General features: G+C 39.6%; 2 protein-coding genes across 6 annotated transcripts in view; one reads left to right on the top strand and one right to left on the bottom strand.

Moving 5' to 3' along the window:
* LIMA1 (LIM domain and actin binding 1) overlaps positions 1 to 5990 on the bottom strand; it is an 88670-nt gene extending 82680 nt beyond the window's left edge. For all 4 annotated transcript variants that reach the window (XM_025477597.3, XM_025477599.3, XM_025477601.3 and 1 more), the window contains exon 1: positions 5854 to 5990. The gene's annotated coding sequence lies outside the window, so the exon portion shown is untranslated. The remainder of the gene's footprint in view (positions 1 to 5853) is intronic.
* Positions 5991 to 6089: 99 nt separating this feature from the next.
* The window catches only part of LARP4 (La ribonucleoprotein 4), a 220491-nt gene continuing 200744 nt past the window's right edge, over positions 6090 to 25836 (top strand). For both annotated transcript variants that reach the window (XM_049102820.1, XM_049102819.1), the window contains exon 1: positions 6090 to 6365. The gene's annotated coding sequence lies outside the window, so the exon portion shown is untranslated. The remainder of the gene's footprint in view (positions 6366 to 25836) is intronic.

Raw genomic sequence — 25836 nt, 5'->3', positions numbered from 1 at the left:
AATAACCCAACCCTCCCACTTTACAGAAAAAGTGGCTCAGTGAATGACTTGCCCAAGATATCACCTAAGTGGTTGGTTCCCAAGTTGAGAATCCTGACTTTCAGGTCATCAGCTTTTCCATTTTTCCAGTGCTGCTCGAACAGTCACAAGCTCTGGCTTCTTACACCAACAGGCATTTAAAATGCCACAATTTCAACTTCTATACACTTTCCACTTCATACTCCACTTATTCGATTTGGCCTAATAAAATATCTGTACTCCCTCCCCCAAAGTCCCAAATAAAAGAAAGAACTCCAGACAGAAAACAACATAATTAAAATGTTAGACTCAAATAGAAATGGGAATGGATCAACCAAAAGACAATGCACAGAAGAAACTGAAATGGAAATGAATATATGAAAAATGTTCACTCTTATTAGTAATAAAATACAAGTTAAATAACTTTTGCTTAACAAGTCAATAAAGATAAAAAAATAAAATCCAGTATTATGAAGGACACACTCAGATGGGCACTCACAATCAGTGCAGATGACAATGTTAATTAGTCTAATTTCTATGAAAAGCAATTTGACAGCAGTGTTAGTGTTTTTAAATTTTTATTCCCTATTCCCTATTTATTCTGGAAATCTAACCTAAGAAAATAGTGAGTGATTTGTACAAAGATTTACGCATTAATTTGTTCTCAATTTTTTCACTTGTTAATAATGTTGTAAAAATCAAAATACTGATGTATAGAGTTAAATTATGCAACACCAATACAATAGGATATTGAACATCCATTATAATTCTTTTCAAATAATTTTGATGTCATGGAAGCTTATAACATAATGTAAAGTGAAAAAGTAGATACAAAACTATATCTACTGTGATAAGATGACCCAATAACCTGTGTGTATCAAAGGGGGAAAAAAAAGACTGAAAGGATATACACCAATCTGGAACAGAATATGGAATATTTTACCTTCTTTAGAATTTACTTTTCCTCAAGTTTTCTATAATAAGCATATATAATTCTTATCTTCTAAATGGATATGCATGTCTGTATATGTGAAAATAAAACAAGAATTATATATATATAATATGAAAAGAGGTTTAAAAAATAATCTGCAAATCATTCAGATGGAGATATGTTAGTTGAAGCCATGCACATAAATCAGACTGCACAGGGAGACTGTATAGTAAGAACAGGATGCTGGACCATGGCAAACACCCACATTTAAGGGGCAAAAAAGACTGTGAGTTAGTGAAGGGCATGGGAAGAAGTGGTTAGATTAGAAGATGGACAACCAGGTAAAGTCATGTCAAGAAAGCCAAGTAAAAGTAAGAACAAAAAAAGTTGTCCACTTGGTCAAATGTTGCCAAAGGATTAGGAGGAGAGCAAGGGCAGAGACATTACAGAGAAATCACTGGGTACAATGCAAGGACAGACAGGTTTCTTCTAGTGCTGGAGGTGAAAGCCAAATCTGAAAAAATTACCTATTCAGTGAAAGTGACTATGAGGAAAAGAAGTCCTGGGCCATTTGATTAAATTTCAGTTTATGGGGGAAAAAAGATTGTGGAAATCTAAAACCAAGTAAAAGTATACCAGGATTACTAATCTATGGGTAATGAAAAATTGGCAAGAAAAATCATGTTTGAAGGGTTATGAAGTTTTCCATACTGTAAGCTCTGTTACAGGATACATAAGAGAAAAAATAGCTCCACGCTTGTCATCAGAAGTACAGCAGGTAAATCTTTTTTAAAAAGGGAGCAGGCACCTGGCTGGCTCAGTTTGTAGAGCATGCAACTTTTGATCTTGGGGTCATGAGTTTGAGCCTCATGATCGGTGGAGAAATTACATAAAAATAAAATCTTTAAAAAAAAAAAAAAAGCACAAAAAGTTGCATCTTTTTTCCCTTAAAGATGAAAGTTCTTAGTTTCAGTGTAGCATTATTAAGAAACTCTTTAAAAGAAAATAAAAAGAATGTAAAATATCATGGTGTCATGTTAACTTCTCATGACTGCACAAGTGAAATCTCTAGAAACATTTTCAAGTATAAAAATTCATTTGACATGCTAAATAATGGAGTGTTTATTGGGTCAAATCTTGTCCTTTTAATAAAAAGAGATCTTCATTTGCACAATAACTTGACTGCCTCTCAAGGACTTTGCATACAGCCATACAATAAACACATCCTACCAAGAGTACCATTTACCATAGAATCTCAATTCCCCAATCATTAAGTAAGAAACTACTCAATTTACAACCATTCATTTGTTACTAAAGAACCTTGAGAGTGTGTTAAGTAATTTAACATCACCTGGAGATTACTGTACACAATCCAAAATAAAGTACTTTAACTTCCTATCACAAAACACACAATGAAAGACCATAGCAACCTTAAGAAAAAAGTCTTTTTTTTAATGGAAATTCCCGACAAGTCACACATTTTCCTATCTGCTGAAAGAGTACAATTCCAATCTAAATAAAAGTCACCTATTTCTGAGAGTACGGAATTAGGAACACCTGAAAACTAGTTTCGTTGTCAACATAAACAGTGACAAATTTTCCCAATTTGTGGTTATGTGGCCTTTTATGGCAAAGATGTCTAAGATGTCTGATGACCTCCCATACTCTCAACATTCTTTTGTCTTTGGGTGTATAGGTCTTTGATGAACCTTTCTGGTACAGAAGCTCTAATTACAATTGATTGTTGAAAAATATCAGAGGAAAGCCACGAATTTGAAACTCTAAGAACAATCACTAAAACTGTACTTGAAAACATTTTAAGGAAACAACATAATCATTGTAGATACCCAAAATATATGCAAATACTGACTGGCTTTCCAAAAATTTCCAGTAGAGACCACTTTCCTAGAGTGTAAACAGAAAGAAAAGAAGGTCAAAGAAATGTGTTCATCAAGTACCATGGCTCAAATTACCAAATGAGACAACCACTATCTGTTTTATTAACTCAGAATCTCTATTTAAAAAACCAGGGGATCCCTGGGTGGCGCAGCAGTTTGGCGCCTGCCTTTGGCCCAGGGCCCAATCCTGGAGACCCAGGATCGAATCCCACGTTGGGCTCCCAGTGCATGGAGCCTGCTTCTCCCTCTGCCTGTGTCTCTGCCTCTCCCTCTCCCTCTCTCTCTCTCTCTCTGTGACTATCATAAATAAAAAATAAATAAATAAAATAAAATAAAAAACCAAAAACGCCTGGGTAGCTTAGCTGGTTGAGCATCCGACTCTTGGGTCTCAGCTCAGGTCTCGATCTCAGGGTCTTGAATTTGAGCCTGGCATTGTGCTCCACGATGGGCATGGAGCCTACTTATAAACAACAACAACAACAAAAAAACAAATGAGAAAAATGAAAAACATAATTACACAGAAGGGATTGTGTCATGTTCATCTTTTGTACACTAGATCACTGACACACAGTAGGCAATAAAAGCCTGCAGTTACATGAAGAGTGCTTAAGACTACCATAGACTTCAGATCATCAAAACTCTGCAAAGAATCTTCAAACATTTCTAACCCTTTCCTCCACTCATCTGCCCATCCTGTTGCCCCTTCAAAAGAAAGAGACATTTGGAAGGCACCTTAGCAAGAAAAAGTATCCTCTGTCATCAAGATGTGCTGTTAAAGAACTATTTTCACTTCTGAAACTTTCTCTTCTTAGAATTATTAGAAGGTTGAAAGTTGGCCCACCTTTAACCAGAGTCTGGAACAAAATCTGAATGTACCAAGTTAAATAAAGTTACACAATGAAGCAATTTTTCAAAATGGCACTGTTTCACTAATGTTTCCAATAAGCTATTCCCAGAAACTCTACAGTTCAGGGACTACATGGTGACAACACTTAGAGGCCTGATCCCAAACAGTGGAAAAACAGCTCCACCAACTATTTATTGAACGGATGCAGAATTAAGGATAGGTCCTTACCCCATCTTCAAAAGGCCATACCTTTGGCAAAACACCCCTCAAGAAATATAAGCAAGGGGCACTTGTGTGGTTCAGTGGTTGAGTGTCTGCCTTTGGCTCAGGTCATGATTCCGGGGTTCTGGGATTGAGTCCCACATTGGGCTCCCTGCAGGGAGCCTGCCTCTCCCTCTGTTTCTCTCATGAATAAATAAAATCTTTAAAAAGAAAAAGAAATAAGAGCGAGACAAACATGTGAAGAAAATAATTCACAAAAAAAAAGAAAATAATTCACAATACTTAAAAGTTTTTATTATTGTTTATTCTGTTTTAAGGAAAAGTAGAAGAGGGACTTTTTTTTTTTTTAAGTAGGCTCCACACCCAGCGCAGAGCTCAATGTAGGACCAGAACCCAACCCTGAGATCAAGACCCCAGCCTAGATCAAGAGTCAGACGCTCAACCAACTGAGCCACAGGCACCCAAAGAGGGACATTTTTCTAAAACTGTATTATCTACCCACAGCACTCTGGGCTGATCTCTCATACAGCACTAATCTCAACAAACCTGTAAGTTGTATCTGCTGATTTTTGCCTAATCCATTTGATTTTAATTAAGCTTTTTTAGAGTAAAGGGATGTTTGGAACTTTGAATCCACAGTGGGACTGACGAAACAAGAGGCACTTGATAAATGTTTTGTCCAGAAAATGATATAAGTTCCTAACGTAATTATCTAATACCATGTTACATACTGTTCTGTCAATGCAAAAAAAAATTAATAAAAGGAAATACATGTGCATGCAAATCTTGTGGGGTTTTTTCTTCCTGCTAATTCTATAGCTTTTTGAATATCTACCTAAGACACCGTCATCCTTCATTCAGGCTATAACTCCACAGAAACTTAGAATATGTTTGGCAGGGTCATCTTCTTTTTGCATTTACATCAGATCTCAGAAGAAAGTTATTTCACGGTTCCTAAAATGTTTGTCATTTGTGAATAGCAGTAGTAACCGTGAGGATAAAAAAGTATTCCGTTCAACCACTTAAATCAACAGTGGTGAAATAAAGAACACTTAATGCAAAAGACCTCTCCCCTAAAGGGGTATTGTCTTAAGGCTGATAACTCCCTGAGTACCTTCAACTAACTCAACAGGCCAAGTCAGTAGAACCATCTGGATTAGGCAAGACTTTTGAAAGCTAGAATGAGGTGAAAGACAATAGTAGTTCAAATATCCCTTACCGGGATCGGCTAAACTCGTTGTTGTAAGCGCACCAGTAAGGAGGCAAGGAAAGACGCCAGATGGTTGGCTCCTAGCACCTACAACTTCAAGCTCAGTAGGTGCAGCCCCGGGTGTACAATTACCTTATATTAACACCTACGTATGTCGGTGACAGGTGCCAGCGATATATACACGATAGCGATTGCAGGATGACAGTGGGCTGCAAGGACTGCTATAGTCTCAGCATACCTCAAAGGGGTGTCAGTGTCTTAGAGTTCGGTTGGCAGAATGGAAGGGGTGGGGGGAAATCGAAGAGGGAGGGGACAGCTTGGAAAGGAGCAGCTGAGTATCAGAATGTTTCCCTAGGAGACTATTTTGAATTCTGAAGAACTGCCGCCTTCCTCCACTTCACCAAAAATGTAGTATCTAGCTAGAAAAGAGAGTTCCCGATGGAAGAGCTGGTCCTATGAGCTCCCGCCCTCTGGCAGCAAAGGTTCGGCCCCAAGATAATTACTCCCAAGACCAGCGCAGCAGCCAGAAGTGAGGAAAGAGCAGAGGAACCAGGATCAGCGGTTCCTCTACTCTCTCTCTCTATCTCTCTCGGAGGAGGGGGGAGGGGTGCACGCTCCCTGGGCTGCCCCCGCCCCAGAAGGCGCGGGAGAAAGAGACCGTGGAGGGCAGCCGGGGTCTCGCGCATTCTCCGGCCGCGGAGGATGTGGAGAGAGAGGAAGCGCTTACCTGGCTAAAATCGGTCTTTCCTCTTTGCTGCCGGCAGCCCCGCCGCGGGTCCCGGGCGCTCTGCCTCGCGCACCTGTCGCGGCGACCCAGCTGCAACACCTACAGCGCCTGCGGCCCCGCCCCGCCCCGGCGCCGAGCCCCGCCCCGCCCCAGCCGGGCCCCGCCCCCCGCCGCGGGGGCGCGCACGCCCGCCGGCCTCCCGTGCGGCCTCAGGGCGTGCGTGCGCGCCGCCGGCTGCGTGCCCTGCGTCCTCGGCTGGCTCGGGCCGCTCGGCCGCGCGCGGCGTTGGCGTCGTGGGGGGCGTGGCTGCTCTTCCGACGGGGCCGCGTCGCGTTCTCCGGGCGACCCTGTGGGACATCCAGGCTCCTGTGGGAAAGCCTCGAGCGTGGCGCGGCTCTGCTCTGGCCTTAACTCTGGCGCGCAGTTTCCGCGGTGTGACTCGGGAGCGACTGGGAGGTTTGGCCTGGGCTCAGTGTAGGTCGGTCCCCGCCCAGACTCCTGGTGCTTTCGGGGTAAGTTCTGTGCAGAGAGGGTGTTTGTGAGGAGGCGGTGTCGGCGTCGCGGCCGGAGCCGCGGGTGACGTTCGTCAGGTCGCTTCCCCGCCCTAGGGCCACGCTTCCTCGTGAAAGTGAGGCGGTCGGACGGCAGATCCGGTGCCCCAAGGGCTCTAACCGTTATCGTTCCCACACTCGGTGTTGGAGCTGTGTCCCAGACCGAGTACGCCCAGAGGGCCTACCGGTCGGCCGTTCGGCCCCAGACTCTTGCCCCGCTGGTAGTGGCCTCCCTTTCCCTGGACCGCAAGTGTAGTGAGGTTTCAGATCACAAGTTTTCTTTCTTTTTTTTTTTTTTTTAGATCACAAGTTTTCTTCCCTTTCCCTCGCCCTCCCTTCCCCTCCCTTCCCCTTTCCCTCCTCTTCCCTTCCTTCTTTCCCCCCCTTGTTCTCTTCCTCCCCCCTTCGCTCCTTTCCCTTCCTCCCTTCTCCTTCCTTCCTTCCTTCCTTCCTTCCTTCCTTCCTTCCTTCCTTCCTTCCTTCCCCTTCCCCTTTCCCTTTCCCTTCCCTTCCCTTCTTCCCTATCCCTCCTTTCCCTTCTCCTCCCCTCCTTCCCTTTCTCCCCTCCCCTCCCCTTCTTTTCTCTTTTCTTTTCTTTCTTTTCCAAAGAGACACCGAGAGAGGTAGAGACACAGACTGAGGGAGGAGAAGCAGGCTCCATGCACTGGGAGCCCGATGCAGGACTCAATGCGGAACGGCAAGATCACGCCCTGAGCAGAAAGCAGATGCTCAACCGCTGAGCCACCCAGGTGTCCCTAGATCATAAGTTTCCTGAAGGTTTTTTGGAATTCGTGTAGTTTGATAAGTACTCCAAGGGGCTTGTGGTACTAATGTCTGTATTTACAGTTCCTAAAGCAGTTAAAGGAAAAATGTTTAATAGAAATTTCCAACAGCTGATGATGGATAGACCAATCCGTTCCCTTCTTCCTCCAAATACCCAGCATCAAGACTAGCAACACTGGCAGGCAGCGTGGGAGTGTAAGAGCGGATCAGCATTAAGATGGTACTCCAGAAAATGCATTTCCCTTGCAGGTTTAGTTCCTTCAATGTATGTCACAGACACACAACCAATTTTTAAACAAGTCAACCAATAAGGGCTCTTACTCTCCACTGAGAAGGCTATGAAGCCTCACCTGAGTCAGAGTTTTAGCCCTACATTTGAATCTTGACAAAGCCACTTACCTAACTAGGCAATTACCTCCAAAAAGTCTCCCTTAGTCCCTTTTGAAAATAGAGCTAGTAGTCTACCACAGCTGACTTTTACCAGTTTGCAAGACTGATTGCTAAATTTGGGGGGATTTTATGAGCCAGTTGTTAAGCATAACCACTGTTAAAAGTCAAATTATAAATTTACAATGAAATATGTTAAAATCAGGTAATACTCAAAACTCATCGTTTTTTTTTTAAACTTAGTTTTAGTGAGAACTCTGTCTCCATCCCTACATGATGGGACTGTTCCCATGATGCATCTCTTCCCGCCTCTCATCAGAGAGGCCATTTTTGTACTTTGAAATTGGCCGTGGGGCACCTGGCTGGCTCAGCTGTTGAGCGCCTGCCTTCAGCCTAGGGCGTCATCCTGGAGTCCCGGGATGGGGATCGAGTCCCACATTGGGCTTCCTGCATGGAGCCTGCTTCTCCCTCTGCCTTGTCTCTGCCTCTCTCCCTTATGAATAAATAAATAAAATTTTTTAAAAAATTGGCCGCAATAGGAATATTTACACCATGGAAGTTGGCAAATGTTTTAAATAAGGGTTTGGTCTATTGTTTTGTTGATTTTCCAGGCCCAAGTATCTGCAACTTTTTCTGCAAACAGTAAGTTTTTCAGGCTTTCTACTACAGATGGTCTTTGTCACAGTTGCTCAACTTTTACATGGAAAGTGGGTGTGGCCAGTTCCAGTAAAGCTTTATTTACAAAACAGTCAGTAGGCTGGTAGAGAAAACGTTGATAATGCAGAATTAAACTTAACAGTGTATCACATTTCTGCCTTGATATTGTGAACCACACAGAGAATGAAGAAATACTCTTTCAGTATTCAAAAACTATTATCCAATTCAGCAAAGGAGTTGCTAATGTCATTGACAAATGAATGAAGTTCCAACATACTTTTTCACTATTTTACTTTGGTATCACTGGTTAAGTTAAATAAAAATATCAACCAACATCTGTGTCTAAACAACACTTCTTTGACAGTGATGTGAGCATCTTTTTAGTAAATTAAATTGTAATCAAGCATTTGATCATAGTCCAATTCATGGTCTGGTTTTGTGAAATATTGTTGGAAAAAGAATGAATCAAAACGGATGGATTTTCAAGAAATAGGTCACACAAAATATAGATGTAAGCCAAAAAGCAAAGTAAGTATTTTAGTTTTAAAATCCTGCCAAAGGGATCCCTGGGTGGCGCAGCGGTTTGGCGCCTGCCTTTGGCCCAGGGCGCGATCCTGGGGACCCGGGATCGAATCCCACGTCGGGCTCCTGGTGCATGGAGCCTGCTTCTCCCTCTGCCTGTGTCTCTGCCTCTCTCTCTCTCTCTGTGACTATCATAAATAAATAAATAACTATTTAAAAAAATAAAAATAAAAATAAAATCCTGCCAAAGACTCCATCAAAAAAAAAAAAAAAAAAACTATGAGAACTAATAATGAATTCGGTAAAGTTGTAGGATACAAAGTCAATACACAAAAGTCTGTTCTCAACACTAATAACAAACTATCAGAGAAATAAAAGAATCCCATTTATAATTTCATCAAAAGGAATAAAATACCTGTGGTTAACTTTAACCACAGAGGTGAAAGACTTGTATTTTGGAAACTATAAAACAATGAAAGAAATTCAAGAGAACACAAATGGAAAGATATTTGATGCTTGTGGATTGGAAGAATCAATATTATTAAAATGTTCATGCTACCCAAAGCAATCTATGGTTTCAATGCAATCTCTATCAAAATTTCAATGGCATTTCTCAAAGAAATAGGACAAATAATCCTAAAATGTATATGGAACTCCGAAAAACCCTGAATAGCCAAAGCAATCTTGAGAAAGAAGAACAAAGCTGGAAGTATCATGCACCTTTAAACTATATCACACTTACTATATTTAAAATAGTATAGTATTGGTATAAAAACAGGCACATAGATCAATTGAACAGAATAGAGAATCCAGGAATAAACCCAAACATATATGGTCAATAAATTTACAACAAAGGAGTCAAAAATATATAATGAGCCAACAACGACAGTCTCTTCATAAATGGTGTTGGGAAAATTGGACAGCCACATGTAAAAGAATGAAACTCAACCTCTATTTTACACCATACACAAAATTCACTCAAAATGGATTAAAGACTTGAACGTAAGAACCAAAACCATAAAAGTCCTAGAAGAAAATAGTAAGCTTCCTGACAGATCTTGGCAATGTATTTTATTTTATTTTATTTTATTTATTTTATATTTTATTTTATTTTATTTTATTTTATTTTATTTATCTTATTTTATTTTATTTATTTATTTTATTTATTTATTTTTTTTTTAGTGAGAGTATGCCTAAGAGCACAAGAGTGGGGAGGGGTAAGAGGGAGAGAGGAGAGGGGTGGGGGAGGGGCTGAAGGGAATGGGGCAGAGGGAGAGGGAGAAGTGGGGTCCTGGGATATGACCTGAGCTAGAGGTAGATGCTTAACTGACTGAGCCACCAAGGCACCCCTTGGCAGTATTTTTTTGCATATGATATAGAAGCAAAAGCAAAAATAGATAAGTGGGACTACATCATACTAAAAAACTTCTTCAGGGGCACATGGGGGGCTCAGTGGTTGAGCATCTGCCTTGGGCTCAGGTTGTGATCCTGGAGTCCTGAAATCAAGTCCCGCATCAGGCTGCCTGCATGGAGCCTATTTTTCCCTCTGCCTGTGTCTCTGCCTCTCTCTCTCTCTGTGTTTCTCATGAATAAATAAATAAAATCTTTAAAAATAAATAAAAAGCTTCTTCAAAACATAGGAAACCATCGGTGAAATGAAAAGGCAGGGGCCTCTGGGTGGCTCAATCAGTTAAGAGTCTGCCTTCAGCTCAGGTCATGACCCCAGGACCCCATGATCCCATGGAGCCCTGCATCAGGCTCCTTGGTCAGTGGGTAGTCTGCTTCTGCCTCTGCTCCTCACCCCACTCATGTTCTCTCAGTCTCTCTTGCTCTCTCTCTCTCTCTCTCTCAAAATCTTTAAAAAAAATGAAAAGGCAACCTACTGAATGGGAGAAAATATTTGCAAATTAAGTATTTGATAAGAGCTAATATCCAAAATATATAAAGAACTCATACAATAAAATAGCAAAGAAGCAAACAGTCCAACATAAAACCGGCAGATTGGGGCACCTGAGTGGCTCAGTCGGTTAAACATCTCTCTCTCTCTCTCTGTCTCTCATGAATACATAAATAAAATCTTTAAATATATATATATATATATAAAATTCCTAAATATCTTCATATAACTTCTTTTTTTAAAGGTTTTATTTATGTGTGGGACTGGTATCACACCCTGAGCTGAAGGCAGACGCTCAACCGCTGAGCCACCCAGGTGTCCCATTTAGGAATGTTACAGAAGAGAATTCCAAATATGTGCTAAAATTGATTAAACATTTACACTTCTGAAGAAAAACACCTGGTGAATTATCTGCAGTACACAATTGAACCGGGTTTTGTACTACTAATATTTGTGGCTTTAAAAGAATTGGTGTCAGCCACAAAGGCGTGTATTTCTGATACATTGTCTACTTTAAATGATTGCAGCTTTGATAATGAATGTTTGAAAGGGAACTTAATTGCATTTTGTTCTAATGGTATTTGTACAATAGTGGGAAGGAAGTCTGGAGTCAAGCTACAAATTTGTTAGAAAATTTTCCTGAAGTCATCATTTGGCACTAAGTCATCAGTTACAATTCAGTATCTGAAATACAAGTCAATCATTTTTAAATATTCTGGATAAAATTTAGTCTTTTTATCACCAATCCAATACAATTAAAATTGAGTTAAAAACTGTAAAGAACCTGGGGATCCCTGGGTGGCGCAGCGGTTTAGCGCCTGCCTTTGGCCCAGGGCGCGATCCTGGAGACCCGGGATCGAATCCCACGTCGGGCTCCCTGCATGGAGCCTGCTTCTCCCTCTGCCTATGTCTCTGCCTCTCTCTCTCTCTCTCTCTCTGTGATGACTATCATAAAAAAAAAAAAAAAAAAACCTGTAAAGAACCTAAAATTATTAAAACTGGTCAAATACTGAGGTTGAGATGGGTAGTATGTAGTTTACAAACTGTCACTGCTGTATATCAGGCATATCATTCATTATATGTGCATTTTTCTCATTCTTTTTATCCTGGCTTAGCAAAGAGATTAGCTAGCATTAATCTAATTTTACTTCTAATTTCTCAACATTGGCACTAATTCGTTCTTTTTTCTTGAGCTATTTTCGTGTTTTATTTTGAAAATGTAACATTCCAGGATACCTGAGTGGCTCAGTCAGTTAAGTGTCTGACTCTTGGTTTCAGCTCAGGTCATAATGTCATGGGTTGTGGGCTTGTTGGACTCTACACTCTGTGGGGTGTCTGCTTGAAGTTTCTCTCCCTCTGCTCCCCTACCCCCAGTCTTTTACTCTCTCCCACTCTGTCTCTCTAAAATAAATAAGTAAATCTTAAAAAAGAAGTAACATATCCATTAGCATGTGTCTTTGAGAAGTAAGTAGGATAGTTGAGAAATACCTTAGCCTCAGAGAAATGTGCCCATTCTGACATTTACATTCTTGAGCCTCTGTCACATCTCAGGACAAGGTTTAATCATCTTAGCTTGAACTACTTTGTCCAGTAGGTAACACAGCACTATGAAAGGAAGTTCTTAACTTAGAAAATGGTAAAAAGAATGGATATTCTTAGAAAGTTATTGATTTTAAGTGTTTTCCCTGGGGCGCCTGGGTGGCTCAGTTGGTTACGTATCTTACTCTTTTTTATTTTATTTATTCGAGAGAGAGTGGATGCACGATTGGGTGTGGGGTAGAGGGGAGGTTGTTGGTGGGGGGGGGTAGAGCAGAGGGAGAGAGAGGAGATTCCCTGTTGATCAGGAAGCCTGATGCAGGATGCAGGGCTCAATCCTAGGACCCTGAGTTCATGACCTGAGCAGAAGGTGGACGATTAACCACCCAGGCACCCAAGTGTCCTACTCTTGATTTCAGCTCAGGTCATAATCTCAGAGATGTGAGATTGAAAAACCACAGTCGGCTCTGTGCTTTAGCAGGGAATCTACTTGAGCTTCTTTCCCTTTGCCTTTTCCCCAGCTCATGCTCTCTCTCTCTAAAGTAAATAAATCTTTAAAATGCTTCCCCTTCTCCACTTATGTTAAAGCCCTTATAAGATTTTTTTTAAGAGCAGTTTTTTAGGGGATCCCTGGGTGGTTCAGTGATTTAGCGCCTGCCTTCTGCCCAGGGCATGATCCTGTAGTCCCAGAATTGAGTCCCCCTCATCGGGCTCCCTGCATGGAGCCTGCTTCTCTCTCTGCCTGTGTCTCTGCCTCTCTCTCTCTCTCTGTCTCTCATGAATAAATAAATAAACTGGGACTCCAAGATCACACCCTGGGTGGAAGGCAGGCGCTAAACCGCTGAGCCACCCAGGGATCCCCTAAATAAAATCTTAAAAAAAAAAAAACAGTTTTTGGTTCACAGCAAAATTAAAAGGACAGTACAGAAATTTCTCATATACTCCTTGTCCTCTTACAGGCACAGCCTGTCCTATTAACATCCCCCATCAGAATGGTACATTAAAAAATTTTTTTTTAAGTTTTTTTTTTTTTTTTCTTTTTTTTTATGATAGTCACAGATAGACACAGACACAGGCAGAGGGAGAAGCAGGCTCCATGCACTGGGAGCCCGACGTGGGATTCGATCCCGGGTCTCCAGGATCCCGCCCTGGGCCAAAGGCAGGCGCCAAACCGCTGCGCCACCCAGGGATCCCTAAAAAAATTTTTTTAATGAGTATGGTTGACAAATAATGTTACATTACTATCAGGTGAATAGATTGCTATGTTTTTTTCATTTTTTACCAAGGATGAACTTACATTGACATGTCATAATCATCCAAAGTCTATAGTTTACATTAGGGTTCACTTTTGGCGTTATTTTTACTTTAGACAAATGTACAGTGGCATATATTCATCACTATAGCATCATTCAGAGGATTTTTAACACTGATAATACTCTGATTTTCACTACTAAAAATCCTGTGCTCCACCTATTCATCCCTCCTTCTAATTCAACCTTGGCAGTCACTAATGTTTTTAATATTTTTATTTGAGATTTATTTATTTATTTGAGAGACAGAGAGAGGTGGTGGGGAGGGAGAAAGAGAATTTTGAGCTGACTCCCCACTGAACACAGCCTGATGTGGGGCTCAATCCCATGACCCTGAGATCATGACCTGAGCTGAAATTGCAGTAGTTGCTTAACCAACTGAGCCACCCAGGTGCCCCCAACCACTAATCTTTTTCTGTGTCCATAGTTTTGCCTTTTTCTAAGAGTATCACATAGTTGGGATCATATAATATGTAGCCTTTTCAGATTGGCATGTACTCAGTTAATAGGCATTTAAATTTCCTTTGTGTCTTTTCATAGGTTCCACGTTTTATAAGAAACTACCAAACTATTTTTTTAAATGGCTGTACCAGTTTTCATTCCCACCAGCAAAGAATGAGAGTTCCTATTTCTCCACATCCTCACCAGCATTTGGTGTTTTCATTGTCCCAGATTTGGCCATTCTAATAAGGGTATAGGGTATAGTGGTATTTCATTGTTTTAATTTGCATTTACCCCCTGACATAAGGTGGAACATCTTTTCATATGCTTATTCAGCATCTGTATATCTTCAGTGAGGTACCTGCTTTGGCCCATTTGGTAATTAGGTTGTTTTCTTATTGTGGAGTTTTAAGAGTTCTTTTTATATTTTGGATAATACTCCTTTATTGGTTGTCTTTGGCAAATACCTTCTTCCCAGTGTGTAGTTTATCTTCTCATTTTCTTGACATTGTTATTCACATAGCAGAAGTTTTTAATTTTGTTGAAGTCCAGATTATACATATTTCTTTCATGGATTTGCTTTTGTTATTGTGTCTAAAGCATCATTGCCATACCTAAGGTCTAGGTTTTCTCCTATGCTATCTTTTTGGAGTTTTATAGTTTTACATTTTACACTTAGGTTTATGATCCATTTTCAGTTAATTTTTGTGAAGTGTATAATGTCTGTGTCTAGATTCATTATTTTCATTGTAAATGTCCATTGTTCCAGCAACATTGATTGAAAAGACTGTCTCTGCTCTTTTGTAGTATTTGTTCTCTTTTGTCAAAGTTCAGTGAACTATATTTATATGAGTCTATTTCTGGACTCTCTATTCAGTTCCATTGGTCAATCTGTGTTTTTCATCAATATAACACTATCTTGATTACTGTAGCTTTGTAGTAGGTCCTGAAGTTAGTGTCAATTCACCAAATTTATTCATCTCTTTCAATATTATTGTAGGCTATCTTTGGTCTTTTGCTTCTCCATTTAAACTTTATTTATTTATTTATTTTAAAGATTTTATTTATTTATTCATGAGAATACACAGAGAGGAGAGAGAGAAGGGCAGAGACACAGGCTGAGGGAGAAGCAGGCTCCATGCAGGGAGCCGGACATGGGACTCGATCCAGGGTCTCCAGGATCACACCCTGAGCTGCAGGCGGCGCTAAACCACTGAGCCACCGGGGCTGCCCTCCATTTAAACTTTAGAATCAGTTTGTACTCACAACATAACTTGCTAGGGTTTTTATTGGAATTGCATTGAATCTATAGATTTATTTGGAAAGAACTGACATCTTGACAATAGTGACTGTTCTTATCTGTGAACATACAGATAAGAAGTTCTTATAAGAAGATAAATTCTTAAAAGGACATGCAGTTCTTTGATTTTGATTATAAGAGTTTTGTGGTTTTCCTCATATAGATCTTATAATGCTTTATTCTTTATCATGGGGGACTATCCATATTCATATGTGTGACTGTAGTTCATATTTTGAAGTATTCTGTTGACACGTATGCCACTGCTGATGGATTTTTAGATTATTTCCATTTTTCACTATTATAAACAATGTTAGAAAGACATTCTTTTTTTTTTAAGATTTTATTTATTTATTCATGATAGGCTTAGAGAGAGAGAGAGGCAGAGACACAGGCAGAGGGAGAAACAGGCTCCATGCCAGGATCCCGACGCAGGACTCGATCCCAGGACTCCAGGACAGTGCCCTGGGCCAAAGGCAGATGCTACACCACCTAGCCACCCAGGGATCCCCTAGAAAGACATTCTTATATTTGTATGCTGGAGTTTCTATGTACATACCTCCAGATTATCCTTTCTCTTTTTTAAGATTTTATTTATTAGAGAGAGCACAGAAGCATGAGGGAGGGGTAGAGGGAGAAGCAGACTCCCCACTGAGCAGGGAGCCCAACTTGGGGCTAGATCTCAGGACCCTGGGATTGTGACTTGAACTGAAAGCAGACAATCAACCAACTGAGTCACCCAGGTGCCCCTGTTTACCCTTTCATCTACAGTAAGATTTTATTTCTCTACATCTTTGTCAAAAGTTGGTATTATCAGACTTAAATCTTCATAAGTTTGATGGGTATAGGATGATAATATCATTAGTTTGCATTAGTTTAATTGAAAATAAGAATAAATATCCTTTTTTGATGTTTATTGGCCACTTGGATTTCTTTGTTTAAATTACTTATTCAAATTCTTTGTTCATTTGCTGTGGTTATTTTTCTATAGTCCCTCCTACTATTTGTTCATTGGTATACATTTTTTTAAAAATTTATGATAGTCACAGAGAGAGAGAGAGAGAGAGAGAGAGAGAGGCAGAGACATAGGCAGAGGGAGAAGCAGGCTCCATGCACCGGGAGCCCGACCTGGGATTCGATCCTGGGTCTCCAGGATTGTGCCCTGGGCCAAAGGCAGGCGCCAAACCGCTGCGCCACCCAGGGATCCCTGGTATACATATTTTATGCTGCATAAATACAGTTTTTCATCATCTTTTCCTTAACTTCATTCATACTTCTAAGTAAAAGTTATTATTTTGTTATTAAATTAATATATGCCAGGTACAGTGCCAAGTACTGGGCTATTCATGGAGAACAAGACAGTGATTCAGTGGGACAAATAATTAAGTTAGAATGCTTTAGATAAATGCTATGATGGAGGAACATACAGGAGTCTATGGTAGCTCTTAGAAGGAGTATTTAACTCAGACCTTGGAAATCAGAAATCTTCTAGAGGAATTGGTGTCTAAACTGTATAGTAAGTAGGAATTAGCAAGGCAGAAGGGTGTATGTGTGTGGTTGGTTTGCTGGAAGAGATAGATAGGTGGGGTAGAATCAATAGGGGAAAAAAATACATGGTAGAGCTATGCTTACTTTAAAAATGGTGGCGGGGATTCAGAAAAGTTTAAGCCTGGGGTATGAGAGGTGGTAGTCTCCGATGAGGCTGAAAATGTTAGCAAGGACCAGATTTTACAAGACATTGGAGGGCATGTTAAAGAGTTTTGAACTCTACTGTAGGACAACTGGGGAGCCATTAAATATTGTACCTTAAAGTATGGATTACCTACATCGGAATCACCTAAAAATCTTGTTAAAAATGCCCATTCCTGGGATCCCTGGGTGGCGCAGCGGTTTGGCGCCTGCCTTTGGCCCAGGGCACGATCCTGGAGACCCGGGATCGAATCCCACATCGGGCTCCTGGTGCATGGAGCCTGCTTCTCCCTCTGCCTGTGTCTCCTCCTCTCTCTCTCTCTGTGACTATCATAAATAAATTTAAAAAAAAATTAAAAAAAAATGCCCATTCCTATATTCTACCCCAGACTTACTGAATCAAAATCACTGGGGTAAAGTCTCTAAATCTATATCTTTTAATAATACTACCATGTAATTTTGTACAATAAAGTATTTGAGTTTACAGGATGATGTGAACAGATGTATATTCTAGAGGGATAATTTTGGTTGCAATATGAATAGTTTGGAAGGTGGTAAAACTGGAGTCTTGGGAACCCATTAGTTGCTGTTGGAATAACTGGATAAGAGAAGTTGATGGCCTGAACTAGAGTATGATTGGGATTGGAGAGAAGTAGATTAACTAGAGAGGTGAATGTCAAATTATTTGGAAGATGAATTCTCAAGACTTGATGGTTTGTTTAGATATGGAGGAAATTTGTGCAACTGGATGAATGCTGATGCTATTTCCTAATCTGGAGAATGAAGGAAAACTAGCAATTTCTGGGGGTAGGTATGGGAGTAAGAGGGAGAGACACTAGGTTCAACTGTGGGTCTATTAATTTAAGAGGGACTTAAAAGTAGATATATGGGCAACCCGGGTGACTCAGTGGTTTAGCACCGCCTTCAGCCCAGAGTCTGATCCTGGAGACCCAGGATTGAGTCCCATATCGGGCTCCCTGCATGGAACCTGCTTCTCCCTCTGCCTGTGTCTCTGCCTCTCTCTTTTTCTCTGTGTGTGTGTCTCTCATGAATAAGTAAATAAAATCTTAAAAAAAAAAAAAAAAAAGATATCCAGTAGGCAGATGGAGGATAGTTCTGCAGTCACTAAAACAAACATTTGGGGTGGTGCCTGGGTAGCTCAGTTGGTTAAGTGTCTAACTCTTGATTTTGGCTCAGGTCATGATCTCAGAGTCATGTGACTGAGCCTCATATCAGGATCTACACTCAGTGGGGAGTCTGCTTGAGATTGTCTATCCCTCTCCTTCTCCTTCTGTCCCTCCCCTGTCATGCATTCATGTGCACGTGTGCTCTCAAATAAATAAGTAAATCTTAAAAAAAAAAATATCTGGGTTTAAGATCTAGCTATAGCAGAGGCAGATTTGCTGTGAAGCTGATAAAGTTAACCTTCAGGCCTCTCTTGTGAATGTTCTTTCCAAGGCCCTGAGACAGGCCCTAACAATTCTTTTTTTTTTTTTTTTTAAGCTTTTATTTATTTATTCATGAGAGACACAGAGAGAAAGGCAGAGACATAGGCAGAGGGAGAAGCAGGCTCCATCCAGGGAGCCTGATGTGGGACTTGATCTTGGAACTCCAGGTTTATGCCCTGAGCTCAACCACTGAGCCACTCGTGTGTCCCAGGCTCTAACAATTCTTTTTTTTTTTTTAAAGATTTATTTATTTATTTATTCATGATAGACAGAGAGAGAGAGAGAGAGAGAGATAGGAGGAGGGAGAAACAGGCTCCATGCCGGGAGCCCGACGTGGGACTCGATCCCAGGACTCCAGGATCACGCCCTGGGCCAAAGGCAGGCGCTAAACCGCTGAGCCACCCAGGGATCCCCCCAGGCTCTAACAATTCTATATTTGAAGAGCTATATTAATTTTCTTAAGGGGGTCTCCCTATATGTGTAAGCTTCAGGCCTCAGAAAACTTTGGGCTGGCCTCTGAGCTATAAGTCAAAATCATCAATCATTACCATTTTATTGGTAAAACCAGTAACAGAGGACCCTGTAAAGAATGAGATTGCTGGGGATCCCTGGGTTGCTCAGGGGTTTAGTGCCTGCCTTTGGCCCTGGGCGCGATCCTGGAGTCCCGAGATCGAGTCCCACATCGGGCTCCCGACATGGAGCCTGCTTCTCCCTCCTCCTGTGTCTCTGCCTCTCTCTCTCTCTATGTCTATCATAAATAAATAAATAAATAAATAAATAAATAAATAAATAAATAAATAAATAAATAAATAAATGAGATTGCTGTAGAAGAATGTATAGAGCAAAAAACAGCAGGGATTTTATTATGTTATACATTATTTTCCAAATACGACTATTGTTTTAAATTAGATATAGAGAAAAATGAGGGGAAAATATCTAAAAAACAAGATAAGAAAGAGTTTGTGACCGCAAAAATAACATTATAGTTTAGTTGAACTTAGAAGTGTTATATATTTATATTAAACTATTAGGTAAATATGCCTTTTTGAGTAGGCCCATAAGCAATCATTTTGGTAACTATGTATGAAAAAATTAAATTCTTGGTGTATTTAAAAAAATTTTTTTTTAAAGTAGTCTTTATGCCCAGTGTGGAGCCCAATGCAGAACTTCAACTCATGGCCCTGAGATCAAGACCTGAGCTGAGATCAAGAGTTGGATGCTTAACTGACTAAGCCATCCAGGTTCCCCTATTTTCTCAAATCTTAGAAGAGGGATGAAAATTTAAGAAGCCTTGTGGTTCTTATCTAAATTCTTTTGCAATTAGATATTTACTATATATTACATGATATAATATACATATATAAAATGCATTTATCAGATACTTTTGCCTCAAGAAATCTAGTTCAAAAAATGGCCTTCACTTCTTCATTTTATTTTTATTATTATTATTTTTTAAAGATTTTATTTATTTATTCATGAGAGACAGAGGGAGAGAGATGCAGAGACACAGACAGAGGGAGAAGCAGGCTTCCTGCAGGGAGCCCAATGAGGGACTCAATCCCAGGACTCCAGGATCATGCGCTGAGCCAAAGTCAGATGCTTAACCACTGAGCCTCCCAAGTATCCCTCTCTTCTTCATTTTAAAAACTGTCAAAGGTTGCTATTGAATCTTTAGTAATGTCACACGATTAGAAATGTCTCTATTTTAAATCTCTGATTCTTACAAAGGAAGAGGACTATTTTTTTTAAAGGTTTTTAAAAATTTATTCATGAGAGACAGAGAGAGAGATAGAAAGAGGCAGAGACACAGGTAGAGGGAGAAGCAGGCTCCATGCAGGGAACTGGATGCAGGACTTGATCAGGGATCCCAGGATCACGCCCTGAGCTGGAGGCAGATGCTCAACCACTGAACCACCCAGGTATCCCAGAGGACTATTTTTTTAAAATAAGTTTATTGAGGTATGCTTTATATGCAGTAAGATTCATCCTTTTTTTAAAAAAAAAAATTTATTATGTATTTGAGAGAAGGAGAGAGAGCAAGACCATGAGGAGGAGGTGCAAAAGGAGAGGGAGAAGCAGGCTCCCCACTGCGCAGGGCGCCTAATGGGCTCAATCCTAGGACCCTGGAATCATGACCTGAGCCAAAGGCTTAACCTACTGAGCCACCTAGGTGCCCCGATTCATCAGTTTTTAAGTATATATTTCAATATATTTTTGACAAATGTATACACCTTGACAATTCAGATGTACAATATTTCTGTCACCCCCAAATGTTCACTTGTGCCCCTTTTTCATCCATCTCCTCCCCTAATCTCTCACTCTGTCTCCAGGCAACCACAAATCTGCTTTTTGTCATTGCAAGTTTGACTTGAGTAGAATTTCATATAAATGTTTGTAGTCTTTTGTGTCTAGCTCTGGCTTCTCTTACTTAGTATAATACTTTTGAGATTATCCAGGTTGTTTTATGTTGTAAAAGTTCATTCCTTTTCAGTACTAAGTAATATATCCTATTATGTGGAATATCAATTCAAGAGTTGATGAATTGGGCTGTTTCTAGTTTGGGACTAATAAAGCTGTTGTGAACATTTACATGCACCAGTCTTCATAGAGACATCTTTTCATTTCTCTGGAGTAAACACTTAGGAGTTGAATTGCTTAGGAGTGTGTTGTAATGTGCATTTAACTTTTTTTAAAAAACTGCCAAACTTTTACAAAGTGAGTGTATTTTGTATTCTTACCAGCAATGTGTAAGAGTTATAGTTACTCCCCATTTTCCACTGTACTTAGTATTGTTGGTCTTTTAAAGATTTTATTTATTCATTCATGAGACACACACAGAGACATAGGCAGAGGGAGAAACAGACTCTCTGCAGGGAGCCTGATGCGGTACTCGATCCCAGAACCCCAGGGATCACAACCTGAGCCAAAGGCAAATGCTCAGTTGCTGAGCCATCCAGGTGCCCCTTAAATTTTAGCCATTCTAATGGGTGCTGTGATAGCTCATTGTGGTTAGTTTGTATTTCCCTAATAACTAGCTAATGAAGTTGCATATCTTTTCATGTGCTTCTTTGCCTTTCATATATCTTTTTTTGGTGGACTGTTAAAATCTTTTGCCTATTTACTAATTGGATTATTTGTATTATTATTGAGTTGTAAAAATTGTTTATATATTCTGGATATAAGCTTTTTATTAGATACATGCTTTGAAAGTATTTTCTTCCAGTGTATGGTCTGTTTCTCAATTTTTCTTAATACTATCTTTCAAAACATAGTTTTAAGTTTTGATGAAGTACGCTTTATCAATTATTTTTATGGCTTATGCTTTTTGCATTCTAAGAAATCTTTGTCTAACCCAAGGTCATGAAGACTTTCACCTATGTTGTATAGTTTTAGCTTTCTGTTTTAAGTTTTAGAAGTTTTATAGTTTTAGCTTTTACCTATAGGTCTCTGATCCACTTCAAGTTAATATTTTGGCATATGGTATGGGGTAAGGGTCAAGGTTTTTTCCATATGGATATCCAGTTGTTCTAGCACCATTTGTTGAAAAGGCTATCTGCCCCCCATCAAATTGCTTTTGTTTTTTTTTTGTTTGTTTGTTTTTTTTAAAGATTTTATTTATTTATTCATGAGAATACACAGAGAGGAGAGAGAGAGCGACAGAGACACAGGCAGAAGGCGAAGCAGGCTCCATGCAGAGAGCCCGACATGGGACTCGATCCCCGGTCTCCAGGATCACACCCTGGGCCAAAGGCGGTGCTAAACCGCTGAGCCACCCGGGCTGCCCTAAATTGCTTTTGTAATTCATTTGTATATTAAATGAATATATTTGTGTTGGTCTATTTTATTTCTTTTTTTACTTTTTTAAGTAAAAATGTAAGGTTTGAACTCACAACCCTGAGACCAAGAATCACGTGCTCTACTGACTGAGCCAGCCAGGCACCCCTGGGTTGATCTATTTTTGGACATTCTATTCTATTCCATTAAACTATATGTCAGTGATAATCTTTCAGTAATGAAAATAATTTATTTTGCTTTCATGAAAAGTAATCATAAAGTTATTGTTGGATATTATGAAAAAGGGCTGAATCCTATACATGTGAACAATTTGCATTCTTCCCAACTATTACTCATACCAGAAATGTATATGTATATGAAAGGTATTTTCCATAATTCCTAGGATAGTAAGTTATCATTGTAGGTAATATACTTTTTTTTAAAAAAAATATTTTTTTATTTATTTATGATAGACATAGAGAGAGAGAGAGGCAGAGACACAGGAGGAGGGAGAAGCAGGCTCCGTGCCAGGAGCCCGACGCAGGACTCGATCCTGGGACTCCAGGATCACACCCTGGGCCAAAGGCAGGTGCTAAACCACTGAGCCACCCAGGGATCCCCTATACTTTGTTTTTTAAGTAAGCCCCTTAAAAGCTTACTTAAAAAGCCCCAACATGGGGCTTGAACTCATGACCCCAAGTTCAAGAGTCACATGCTCTGCAGACTAAGCCAGCTAGGTGCTCCTGGAATATACATTTCTTTATGTATAAGAAATAATCAGGTGTTCTTTGCTTATAGCTTCATTTTCTCATAATGTAGAAAAGGGTATAAAATAAACTCTTGTCATGTAAAAATCTTTAAAACAACCAAACTATGTTCTGTTAATGAAGAATGAAAAAAATATTGAAAATTTCAGAGATAAAGCAGAATAAATTCTGTTCTTTGGGAATAACAACCATAAATAACACAAATCAAGGAAGGGGATTTCCTGATTTCTGCTTCCAAGCAATTCCAATAAATGAAGGAGGAAGTGATTTTCCTTTTTAAAAAACTTATTGTTGGCAGGGTTAGTATACTTCCTTTTAATCTTTAAGGATTTTAAATACATGTATAGTAATATTCCTGAACTTCATAAATCTTTGGAATTTTGTCAGATTCTTAGTTTGCAGAGTGTTAAATTGTTTCAGTAAAAAGTCACTCTGTTGTAGAAATGTTACAGAACCAGGGAGATGATGCATTATTAAGAGGAAGGGGAACACCCATGCATTAACACTTGTCTAGGAGGGATTCCTTGCTCTGCTGGAATCAGTGTAGGCTTTGGAGTCAGAATTCATTTGCATTTCATCTCTGACTTCTTAATATGAGTCAGGAGCAAGTTTCGTAGCTTCTCTAAATCTCAGCTTCTTCCTTGGCAATGCTTGGGTGACTGTTGTCAGGAAGATTAAATTAAATGATACCTAGTATTCTGTTTAGCATTTTTTTTTTTTTTTAATTCATGAGAGACACACAGAGAATGAGGCAGAGACATAGGCAGAGGGAGAAGCAGGCTAGGCTCCCTGCGGGGAGCCTGATGCAGGACTCAGTCCTGGGACTCAGGTATCATGACCTGAGCCAAAGGCAGATGCTCAACCACTGAGCACCCAGGCGCCCCTCTGCTTAGCATATAATACACATTGTAAATATTAGATTCCTTTTCCATTTCACCCAGTCCTTCCTCATATAGGCTTTGTCTTCTGGAGGTAAATTGCATACCCCACAGCAGAAGCTGATCTGTTGGTTCTTCCTCATTCTTTTAGTAACAAAATGATAAAAGTTTTAAAGTGCTGGAAAACAGGAGAACATCTGAGCTCAGGGATCAGACTCTAGGATAAGAAACTAGTTCAGCAGGAAGTATGCGCTGTCAACCCCTTAAGGATCATATGCTCAAGGTGTCCAATCCTATCTCACATGTTTAATACCTCAAATGTCACTTGATGGTAGAGGACTCTCTAGGGAACTCTGTGAGAACAGTACTCAGCTGTAGTGGAAGGCTGACCTGAGAACACCCTTTAGTCTTTCTCTATCCTTCTTTGTCCTCTTGTAATTTAATTATGTCCTCTCTTGCTGTAGCTTTTAAATTCAAAGACACTTTTTATTAGTGCCTGTCACCTTAAATTACCAGATTCTGGCCCTCTTTACCTCCTCCCACCTTTATCCTGTGAAAGAGATAGTGGTACTGCTTAATTTAAGAGACAGTTGCTTCTGGTTCCTGCTCCTGCTCCCCAACACTCCTGCCCTTTCACAATTAATTTTATTCCTAAAGGCAGAAAAAACTTCAAAATGCCCTAGCTACTTATTGGGAAGATCTGCACATCACTATTAGCAAACAACAGATTCTCAGTTATGTGTGCAACTATCTTAATGTACGTTTGGGATATTGCAGGAAAATTAACAATCTTTATTTTGGTAATATATGCCAAAACACAGAATACTCTCAATCAATCATACTGATCATACTAACTTTATTTTTTTTCATACTAACTTTATTATGTCTATATCAGTATTCCTATTCTAATGAAGAACGGACTTTCTATAAACTGTTTATATACTGTATTAGGCCCTGAGAATACAAAAATATAAGATTTGGACCTTAATACTTAAGTCATAAGGAAGGCAAGCTGGATTAGAACTCAAAGTTGCTAATTTTGCTTTTTCACATGACAAAATTCAATTATATAGTGCATTGGATCTATCTCCGACACAAAAATATGCAGAACTCTTTCTCTGATTCCCATGTATGTATGTTTAACTTAGACTGTAACACCCATCAAATAATATATTTTTTAAAGATTTTATTGTTTATTTATGAGAGACACAGAAAGAGAGAGGCAGAGACATAGGCAGAGGGAGAAGCAGGCTCCATGCAGGGAGCTGGATGCGGAACTTGATCCCAGGACTCCAGGATCAGGTCCAGAGTCCAAGACAGACACTCAACCAGTGAACCACCCAGGCATCCCTGTCAAATAATATTTTATTGTTTGATTTCCAAAAGCTCATTCCTTATTCTCCTTTAGTTCATATATAAATTTGAGCCTGCTCAGATGTATATACAAACGTTTTTACTGTAACTTTTTGTTACAGTATCACTCATATGCAGCACCCTTACATGAGTAAGAAAAACAGTTGTTAACACTTTTTTCTGGAGAGAGTTCTAGTTAGAAGAAATAATTAAATATCTTTATTGTTTAAGCCATTGTTACATGGATATTCTGATATTTGCTGCAGAAAGCACCATTAAATAAATTCACTCACTGATTAAAGCACCTGACTTAGATAGCTTTATTTAGGTGTTCCATATTTTCTTTTTTTTTTTTTTTTGGTGTTCCATATTTTCAAAGACTGACTGACTAATTGACCGACTGACTTATTTATTTATTTATTTATTTATTTATTTATTTATCAAAGACTAGCTTAGTTAAATCTTATATAAACTTTTCTAGAACATAGAAAAAGTAGAAATATTCCCCAACTCTCTTCATAAGACCGTGATAGCCTTGATACCAAAACCAGCTAAGGAGAGAAAGAAAATTAAAGGCCAATTTCATTATCACAGACACAAAAATTCTAAGTAAATTATTAGTAAACTGAATCCAATAGTATATCAAATAGATAATACACATGGTCTAGTTAGGTTTATTCCAGGAATGCAGGG

Source organism: Canis lupus, chromosome 27 (genome assembly GCF_003254725.2).
Source record: "Canis lupus dingo isolate Sandy chromosome 27, ASM325472v2, whole genome shotgun sequence".
Taxonomy (NCBI): Eukaryota; Metazoa; Chordata; class Mammalia; order Carnivora; family Canidae; genus Canis; species Canis lupus.
This window is presented reverse-complemented; position numbering and strand designations above follow the sequence as displayed.